General features: G+C 42.6%; 1 pseudogene; it reads right to left on the bottom strand.

Annotated features, from left to right (window-relative positions):
• Window positions 1-7,025: 7,025 nt before the first annotated feature.
• On the bottom strand, window positions 7,026-10,501 carry LOC148022118 (uncharacterized; annotated as a pseudogene).
• Window positions 10,502-11,016: the final 515 nt, after the last annotated feature.

The raw sequence follows: 11,016 nt of genomic DNA on the forward strand, positions 1-11,016 counted from the left end.
AAGCAATGTTGAGATATCAAGCTCCACTCATGATATGCCAGGGTGACCGTTGTGCATTTATGTCACCGACTTGTCAGTTTGCAGATGCGGTTGGTACACCACCCATGAATAATAGCTAGATGATAGCTATCCTTATCTACTCTAGTTCGTGGCTCAGTTAGTATGCCACCTTAGTTAGTTGAGTTTGGTTTGAGACCCATATATAGGGTTCTTCTATTTCTATGTACTTGAGTTCTTTTGGCTTACACAACTAAGAAGAGGAAAACTGTTTTCAGCCTCCACCTCTGTGTGTATTCCCCCATTGTGCAAGCAAGAAAGCTACAAGTGAGACTCCTTCCTTCTCTCCCACAATCTTGACATGGTATCAGAGCCTTGTTCGTGGTAAGGAGCTCAAGAAAGCAAGCCAAGTTCGCGGTGTTCTGGTAAGAGGAGCAGTGTTGCTTTCATTTTTCTGTTTTGGGAGCAAGTCTCTGCAGGTAGCACAGCCGAAAAGTGCAAGAGTGCATTGTCTCAGGTTGAGACGCCCTTCGCCTTGAAGCCACTCAGGAAAAGGCCCAGTTTTATGCACACACTCAGGAAAAGGCCCAGTTTTATGCTGTGCAACCATTGTTCTACAGGTCAGTGAAAAGTTACTGTAGAAATTGCATCGTATGCCTGTGCGCAGAGACATTGGGAGTTACAGAATCATCCTTGTTGCTTGTTGATGCAAAATCGTCACTAGGAAGTGACTGTGTGGTCAAATACCACTTTCGTCAGTTTTGCAGATTTGCCCTTGTGAGGCTGAAGCTGTGTTCTTTTCAGTGACAGAATTTTTTGCAGTGTTCTATAATGGCGTCTAATTCTCTTTCACAGATTGTCACTAAAAAGCTTGACAAGAACAACTTCCAAGCATGGAAGTTTAGAATGACGAATTTCCTTATAGGAAAAGGATATTGGGAATTTGTTGCAGGAAATGAAGAAGAACCAGTTCTTCTTGATGTTCCAAATCAACAGCAAATGCAGGCATTTAAAGCATGGTATGAGCATTTCAGACTCTATGATTGTGCATATTCAAGATGCAAGTACGCCAAAGGAGGCATGGGATACTTTGTAAAAAATGTATAGCACAAATACGCAAGCCAGGAAAATGCAGCTCAAGCAAGAGTTGCATAATGTGCAAAGAGAAAATATGAGCATCAATGACTACCACATGAAGGTGAAGAAGATTGCAGATGCACTTGCTTCCATTGGGTCGCCAGTGGAAGATGATGATTTAGTTTCTGTGACCTTGAATGGTCTATGAAAGGATTATGCATAGTTTCGAACATCCATTTCCATCGGTGAAAGATTTCCTGATTTTGAGGAGTTGATTGCTCTTCTAATTTCTGAGGAGCAGAGAAATGGTGGTGCATCTTCTTTAGGAGGAACTTCAAAAGAAGCTGTCTTCTACTCAAATGCTGGAAGAGGTAGAGGCAGAGGTAGAGGAGGCCGATCTGGAGGCCGTGGTAGAAATCGGAATATGCAGCAAACTCAAGAAAACCAGTCCTATGGAGGAGGACGTGGTAACTCTAGAGGTAGGGGGAGCCAAAGAGGTTGTGGTGGATGACAAAGAGGCCAAAATGCAAACAATAATGTTGAATGCTACTACTGTGGTAAAATGGGTCATATGGCTAAAGACTGCTATAAAAAGTAGAATGACATCATGAATGGAAAATTGCAACAAGGGAATTATGCATCTTCTAGTAGATAGGGTGATGACAGAAGTGAACATTTGTTCATGGTGCAGCACATGAACAATTCCGTGACAAGTGCAGAAGAAAGCAACAATGTATGGTATGTTGACTCAGGTGCATCAAACCACATGACAGGTCATGCAGAATGGATGGAGGATGCAATGAAAATGGAAAAACCAGGATTTGTGGAGACTGGTGATGATATTGCACATCCTATTGTGCAGATTGGAAAAATTCCTTTGTCTATGCAGGATGGGAAAAAGAAATACATGTCCGATGTATTTCATGTCCCAAATATCACCAAGAATCTGGTTTCTGTTGGTCAAATGGTTGAGCAGGGCTTGCAGGTCAGATTTAATCCTCATGGATGCTTTGTTGAGGATATGAAAAATAAAGGTCACTTGATAGCAAAAGGAAAGAAGAAGGGCAGAATGCTTACGTTGGATGCAGACATGCCTGAATTGAGTGCAGCAATGTTTGCACATGGGACCGGTGTAGTTGCAGATATTGATATCTGGCATAAACGCATTGGTCATGTTAATGTACAGTGACTTAAATCAATGCAGGCCCAAAATATTGTTGCAGGATTGCCTAAATTCAAGGTTGTAGAAATGCATAAGGTATGTGAAGCCTGTCAATTTGGAAAATAGGCAAGGAAACCATTTCCTAGACATGTTCAAGAGAGTGAGAAGCCATTGGAATTAATCTACTCTGATGTGTGGACTACTAAAACTGCATCTCTTAGAGGTTGTCATTATTTTGTCACTTTTATTGATGACTATAGCAGAAAAGTTTGGGTGTATTTTATGAAAAAGAAAAGTGAAGTTTTTGGGCATTTCAAAACTCTTAAAGCTATGGTTGAAAAAGAAACAGGCCTGCAAATAAAATGCCTAAGGTCAGATGGAGAGGGAGAGTGCCTCTCAAATAAGTTTGCAAGGTTCTTGCAGGAGCATGGCATAAAGCAGCAATATTCATGTAGTCATACTCCACAACAAAATGGAATTGCAGAAAGGAAAAACAGGCATATTAGAGAGGTATCTCGTGCCATGCTCAACGAAAAAGACTTGCTAGATTTTTACTGGGCTGAAGCAGTTGCTACAGCAGTCTACATAATGAACAGGACTCCCATTGCAGCAATATATGGGATGACTCCAGAGGAGAGGTATACTGGTAGGAAACCAAATATTTCTCATTTGAAGATTTTTGGTTGCATTGCCTATGTACATGTGCCAGATGAGTTGAGATCCAAGTTGGATCCAAAAGCTGAGAAGTGCATCTTTATTGGTTACTCTATGCAGCAAAAAGGGTATAGATGCTATAACCCTTCTACTCATAAGTTTATAGTTAGCATGGATGTTGTTTTTGATGAGATGAGTAGTTGGTATAAACTAGTAAATGTGATTGATAATGTAGATGCACGAAATGGTAATGCTGCACAAAATTCACAGCAACAGTCACAAGATATTAGTGGACCTGGAGCGTCCTCTAGCAGTGGTTCATATTCTTCGCCATGGACAGTCAGATTGAGATCAGGAGAATCTTCTCAAAGCAGTCCAGATAGTGGTATGCAGGTATCACGAAAAGGAAAAGAGAAGGTAGATCAGCCCATGTTTGATGTGAATGTAGGTCACTCTTATGTGGATGGAGAATCCAGTGGCTTAGAACAGAGCATTGATGATGAGTTGGGTATTCCTTCTATTGTTACATCTGGAGTAAGGAAGACCAGGGATGTTTTGAGAGCACCTGGGAGTGAACCTACTTTGCATAGGTCTACCAGAGCTAGGTATTCTGTGGATAGACTAAAATATGATGGATTTACAGCCATTCACTATGCATATATGGTCAAAGTGATACAGGAACCAGAACCCACATCTTTTGAGCAAGCCATGGGAAAAGAAAAATGGGAGAAAGCCATGGATGAAGAAATGGATGCCTTGGAAGCAAATGCTACATGGGAATTGGTACCTTTGCCTAAAGATAAGAATGCAATTGGTTGTAAGTGGGTTTATAAGGTGAAGCACAATGCAAATGGTTCTGTGAACAGATACAAGGCAAGATTAGTAGTCAAGGGGTATGCACAAACATATGGCATTGATTATGATGAAACATTCAGTCCGGTTGCAAGGATGGCAACCGTAAGAGTAGTCATTGCTATGGCTGCATCAAAGGAATGGCTTTACATCAGATGGATGTAAAGAATGCCTTCTTGCATGGTGATTTGCAAGAAGAGGTCTATATGGAGCAGCCACCAGGTTATGTGCACACTGTTCATCCTGAGTTTGTTTGCAAGTTGAAGAAAGCATTGTATGGCTTGAAGCAAGCACCTAGAGCATGGTTTGACAAGATAGGACAGTATCTTGTCACTATTGGCTGTCAGATTTCCAAGGCAGATTTCTCACTTTATGTGAGAAAAAAAGAGAAAGGTATTATGCTGCTTGTCATTTATGTTGATGATTTGATTATCACAGGTGATAGCGATGAAGATATCCTTCATGTGAAAATGCTATTGAAGCAGAAGTTTGAGATGAAGGGTTTGGGAGAGCTGCGTTATTTCTTGGGCATTGAGGTGATTAGATCACCAAGTGGGATATGGCTCTTATAGAGGCAGTATGGATTGGACATGCTGTCCAAATATGGGATGACAGGCTGTAAGCCTATTTCAGTTCCTTTGGAGCAGAATGTGAAGCTGAGCGCAGATGCAGGTGAGCTTTTGGAAGACCCTACTATGTACAGATGCATAGTAGGAAGTTTGATTTATATGACCATTACCAGGCCAGATTTGAGCTATGTTGTTGGATTGGTAAGTCAGTTTATGCAAGCTCCAATGAAATTGCATTTAGATGCAGCTAGATGCATACTCAGGTATGTGAAGTCCACATTGTAGTATGGACTACTTTATGAGATTGGGGTTCAGATACAGTTGTATGGATACACTGATGCTGATTGGGTTGGTAGTATTTTTGATAGACGATCTGGCAGTGGATATGTGTTCTCTTTTGGGAGTGCTGCAATCACTTGGAGCAGCAAGAAACAGCCTATAGTTGCCTTGTCGAGCACAGAGGCTGAGTACAGGGGCGTAGCAATGGCTGCATGTGAGATAGCTTGGTTGCATAAGCTACTTTATGATATGCATCGGCCTATAGATGGGCCAGCTATCATTTATTGTGACAACATGAGTAGTATACACTTGGCAAATAACCCAGTCTATCATGCTAGAACAAAGCAAATTGAGGTGCATTATCACTATGTGCGGGAGAGGGTTTTACTAGGTCTTATTGATCTTGTTTATGTCAGCACAGAGGATCAGGTAGATGACATATTCACAAAGGCATTGGGCGTAGAGAAGCTGCGCAAGTTCAGAGACCTGCTTGGTGTGTAGGAATTGGGATTGAGCTCGAGGGGGAGTGTTGAGATATCGAGCTCCACTCATGATATGCTAGGGTGACCGTTGTGCATTTATGTCACCGACTTGTCAGTTGCAGATGCGGTTGGTACACCGCCCATGAATAATAGCTAGATGACAGCTATCCTTATCTACTCTAGTTCGTGGCTCAGTTAGTATGCCACCTTAGTTAGTTGAGTTTGGTTTGAGACCCATATATAGGGTTCTTCTATTTCTATGTACTTGAGTTCTTTTGGCTTACACAACTAAGAAGCAGAAAACTGTTTTTAGCCTCCACCTCTGTGTGTATTCCCCCATTGTGCAAGGAAGAAAGCTACAAGTGAGACTCCTTCCTTCTCTCCCACAATCTTGACAAGAAACACAAAAGAAAAACTTACAAAGTCCTCCAAATATGTCTTGTGGCCGCCACTCCCAAGATGATGGACCACTCCGGCCTCTAGTCATGCCCTCGTCGCCTCGCACTACTGACTCCAATGTCCTGGAGAATCTGTAGCCTCCTCCCTCAGTCGGCGTCAGTCGTCCATGTTTAGCCACTCATGCTTTACAGCCCTACTCTTGAGTGCCTTGTGTGCGTCTGATCGTCTATGTGACATATATGCACGCATGCACTCCATCATCCAGCCCGTAGAAAACCTATCTGCTATGATTGATACCGGAAACTCCTCATGCAAGGATGCTACTATGTAGTCCTTGCTCCCCTCTGGTATGTTTTTCCAATGATCCAAGACATTGTGCCAAAAAACTTGTTGGCACAACTCTCTCATACGAGCCATCACCCTCCTCCCCTCATCATCCATGATGATGACTCCTGACCTATCATCTACAAGGTAGGCATATCCCTTTGGGGTATGCCTAAGATGGGTCCTCTCCCACCTACGACCACGCTCCTGGGCATATCCAGGAGACCCCTGTACATCTCGTGTATTGACCAGGGTAGTAACTATCGAAGTAGCATCCATAGGGGTACCACCTAACGGACAGCTGAGCAAAAGCCTTGAGCAAAAGCTGGAGTGACTGGAGTAGACGTCCCCACAGGTGTGACAAATCCTGGAGGTGACGCAACTCCAACAGAATGATGAGACGGAGACACCGCGTCCGTGTCTCCAAAGCAACCACCTGAGCCACGCTCTCTGAAACTGCCACGAGAGCAAGGAGTAGCACTTGTATCCCGAGTCGACCGCAGGCTCACTATATTCGTATCTCTGTAGCATCCCCTTGACCCTGAAGCACTCCCTCCATCTAGCCCAAGTCTGGAGCATTGACCTCGTCTGCTCAAATGTGAAGCATCTGATCGTGCCGAAGTAGATCTAATAGAGTGGCTTGACGATGTCTGAGATAGCTCCTGGTCCGCCAGGTCTCTGAATCTCGCCATCTGATCTGGAGACATGCGCATGAAGATATCCTACAACTCCTCATTGCTCATCCCTTGACTCATTCTGATGATCTAAGTATCCACAAAGGTCACCTACACAGACAAAAAATGATGTTAGCATAATCAAATTAAATTATACAAAGCACGATAATATAAATCTTTAAAGAATGATCTTACTTAAAATGCATATCTTATGTATCCTTATAAGTGATTAATCAACGAATTGAGTAAGTGGATGCTCCAAGAATGAAGTATCCTATGGTCCCATGTCAATCTCTTGACACAACTCATCATAAACTGGAAGGTCGATAGACATGTCACCACAAAAGGATGAGTCCACCTTGTTCTCAAAGAATTCTTGGAATCCTGTATTTCCATCATTGTTACTCGATGCTGGCTCCTCTACATGCTCCAAGCTTTCGATGGCCTCCACCCCTTGCAATATCAACCCCTCTATTTGCATATTATCCTCATCTATGCTCAGAACATCACTTTGATCATATACTCTCACACTTCAGGGAGCTGAATGTATAACATATCACCATTGAGGTTGTCGGGGGTCTGGATAGAAGATTACGTGTTCACAAACACGTACAAGAGAGATTTAATTATTGTGGCATGTACTATGTCATAATAAAATTAACAAACGAATGAGTTCATGCACCTGTTCACAATGGGCCTGCAACACAAAGGTATTGTGAAAATCCGTCCTATTTTGAGAAATCCACATGGACCTCATCGAACTGTTGCTCCAGCTCCTTCAAGTACCACTTTGAACCATTGCACATCAAATACTATCATGGAGAAGCTACGGTAATCCACCGTAACAATACTTTGCAAGTTCCCAAAATACTCGATCTCATCTATAACCGTGTTCGGATCTGTTGCTCGTCGTCGGCTCTCTTGCTCGAACCTTGCCATAATACCACAGTCTGTTGTGGAGCGCATTTTGTCAATACGCTCCACACAAAAATGCCATCCGCACGACCACACTGCACTATATATTTTGTATTGTACATTGAAACACTCAATTAGTTGTCGCATATAAAATATAGATACGATAAATCCTAAACACATCATCACCTTTGGACTACATCCCCTCGAGAATTCCCACTCCTCGGTTTAGACCTCCGCCCCTTCGCGGGATGCTACGGTCAAAGCTCCATGCAACCATCGCATTGACATAAACTGTGGCATCTCCTCCATGCCCTCGGGTATCGAATTGGTCGATGGCGCGTACTACGTCAAAATTCAGATCGAGCTTCCTCTCAATCTTGCCTAGCTTGCTGATACCTGGTGAGCCATGTCTCCATAGAGGCATGGTGCAACATACAAAAGCGATTCACTTTCTCCTCCATTGTAGCATCCATTCTTTTTTCTATCCCATTTCCAACCACCACATCTCCGGTCAGTATATCATCATCCTTCAGTGACCATAGCATACTATTGTCTGGATTCACCATTGGTAGCCATTGTGAAATATGCACTAGCACCTCACCAACCAACCTTCAGCCATGCTACCTTCTGGCTGAGCTCATTATCGCACAAAGACTTTCAAGGTTTTCATGAAGCGCTCCAAGAAGAACATCCATCGCGTATGGATAGCTCCAAAAATCTCCAATTCATCTACAAGATGCACAAGAAGGTGGATTTGTATTGTGAGTATGCTAGTGGGTAGGTATTTCTCAAAGAGAGAGACCGTCTCCACTGCTCCCCGCCTTGCAGATTCAATAGAGGACGTCTTAATCTCCTCCTGTGAAAACGAGGAAGCTTTATGAACAACGACTACACTTTAAATAGCAAAATACACAGGCCACTTACAATCCATTCGTAGTACAACCCTAACATATCTTATGCCAATCATGGGATTTTAGCCCTAATAATTGATCGTCTTTAGAAAGCATAGACCTGAGAGAACGCATCATACCTGCCAAAGTGCAGATAGACTTGATAATTTGCTTCACAACGTGCTCTTCTTTAGTGGACAAAATCCAAGGAGCGTGAGGTAGCTGCAAGTAACCATCAACACTCGATTGCGGCCAAAGGGCCTCCATCTTGCCTACCTCCTTCAAATCTATTCGAGCCCTTGCAGTGTCTCTCTTTTTTGTGATGTAGTCCCATTGTAAGCTCCCCATGTTCTTGAAAATATGCATGGGATCCAACAAGTGGTTGATCTATAAGTGGGTCCAATACGGCAACTCGTAGAAAACTGAGAACCATCACATTCCATTTGGATGTGACTCTGTGTGGACCATTTTCAATTTGTACTAGCTTTGGGCATTCATATGTGCTAGAGGTCGTCCAAGAAAACCTTCCCTGAGTTCATGACCCTTTGGCAAGAAAGTGGCGTGTCGTTGATATACCATCTTCTTCATGGTTTGTGACCTTCGTGAGTCTAATTATGGCCCACACAATGGACATGCATGGAAACATGAGGTAACCACACCTATCCCAACACCTCTATCCACAGTGAATACAAACTTGAACGAGCTATGATAGATATTACCAACAAGAACAAAATCCTACTTACCTGAGCCCTCCCCGAATCTCGAAAAGTCATACATGGTCCACATGAGAATGGCTCGAATATTGGCGGACCGTCGACCATTGCGCTTGCTCATATCTTCCACAGTGATCCCCTCCTTCCACAAAATCTTAAGCTCATCGACTAATGGACGAAGATACATGTCCATGTTTTTGACTTTGTAGCAGCCGGGGATGAGAAAGCTAAGGATGAGATGTCCTTTCTTCGTAGAAAGCCATGGAGGGATATTTTAGTTGACAAGGACTACAGGCCACACACTGTAAAAAGTTGAGTGCAGACCAAATGGGTTTACGACATCCATTGCAAGACCGAGCCGAAAAATCCTTGGCTCTCGGCAAAGCTTGGGAAGGTAGAGTCAATGTGGCTCCATGCACATGAATACACTGATATTTGTTGAGCTCCATCTGTGGACCTATTCTGCACATGCCACATTGTTAAGCTCGCTATGTGCCAGACGTACGAAACATGTGGTTTATGTGGAGGATAAGCGAAAAGTGTCTAAGTATTTTTTGAGGGATGGTTTGCCCTTGCAAGTCATGTCGATACCTGTGAGAACCACACTTTGGACATGTCTCCATAGTCTCGTATTCTCCTCGAAATAGTATGCAATCATTGATACATGCATGGATGCTGTTGTAGTCCATGACAAGCTTTCGTAAAACATGTCGTGCATCATCACGAGACTCAAGCATGGTCTTTGCAAGTGGTAATATATGATACTTTAGTAACCTGAAAAAAATCATAAAACACCTTGAAAAAGCACAAATGTTTTTAATGATAGTGTCGAAAAGAAATCAACGAAGCGTACATACGAGGTACCTGATCAACTCAGTCACACTTGCATCGCTCCACCCGTATTTTGCTTACACACTTAGGAATGCAAACAGTGTCTTCAGGCAAGATACTCAGCACCCATTATATAATGGTATGGATGCTTCCTCTCTAAGAGGATCAAAAGTCTTGACATCCATGGGAATCAATGCATCGATCATTGCCACCATCTCAGGCTCCAAGTTTATAGGTAAGTCTCGAAGGCTGTCTGTCTCCTCTGGTATTGATGGTATAGATTGGGTAGTACCTTCCAAGTGGTAGATTGGCTTGGGCACTCCATCCATCGCACGCCCACAAACTCTTCTAATTGGCCGTAAAGGGTGCACTCCTCCTTGGGACGATACGTCACCTCCCTAGATAGAAAATTTTCCAGCCACACCCAATCTTTTTGTATATGGTATTCAATTAGCTTGTGAGAACAATGCATGATTGATATTAACTTTTCTTACGGTTTATTGAAAATCCAAGATCATCTGATCAATGATCTAAGATTGAAACTGGCCGAAGTGTCGTATGTGTTCTATACACAATCGACGTTTTCGTCGAATTGCCAGCTTGCATTGAGAGCAAGGACATGGAACACGCTGATTAAGATACGCCTTGCGATCTTGAACATCAAGACCTTCATCGTTTTGCATTTTGTCTACGTTGCGACAAACAATTTATTTTTGTTATCATTCTTTTTTTCTTTCTTAAATTGTTTGAGAAGGGATTTCTTCTCTTGTTACTCATCAAAAATTAACATATGTAAAGTCTCCACCCACCCACACACAAATTAATATATGTTAGAGTGTTTCTCATCTTGTGGTGTTGCACCGGCACTACCACTCTCTCTTTGTTTTTTATCCATTCATTATCTCCTCTCCTTCCATCTCTCTCTCTTTTTCTCTTTCTTTATTATACTGTATGTTTATTCCCTCTCTCTCGTTCCTTCTTTTTTTTTCTCTTCCTCCCCCTCTCTCATTTTCTTTACCAAATCTACTACTACTACTACCACTACCACTACCACTACCACTACCACTATCACTACCACTACCACTACCACTACCACTACCACTACCACTACCAACAACAACAACAAACAAGAAAAGAAAAAAAAAACTACTATTACTACCACTATTACAACAACAATAACAAATAAGAAAACTAGACA

Source organism: Lygodium microphyllum, chromosome 17 (genome assembly GCF_053477565.2).
Source record: "Lygodium microphyllum isolate KBCC chromosome 17, Lygodium_microphyllum_v1.1.10, whole genome shotgun sequence".
Taxonomy (NCBI): Eukaryota; Viridiplantae; Streptophyta; class Polypodiopsida; order Schizaeales; family Lygodiaceae; genus Lygodium; species Lygodium microphyllum.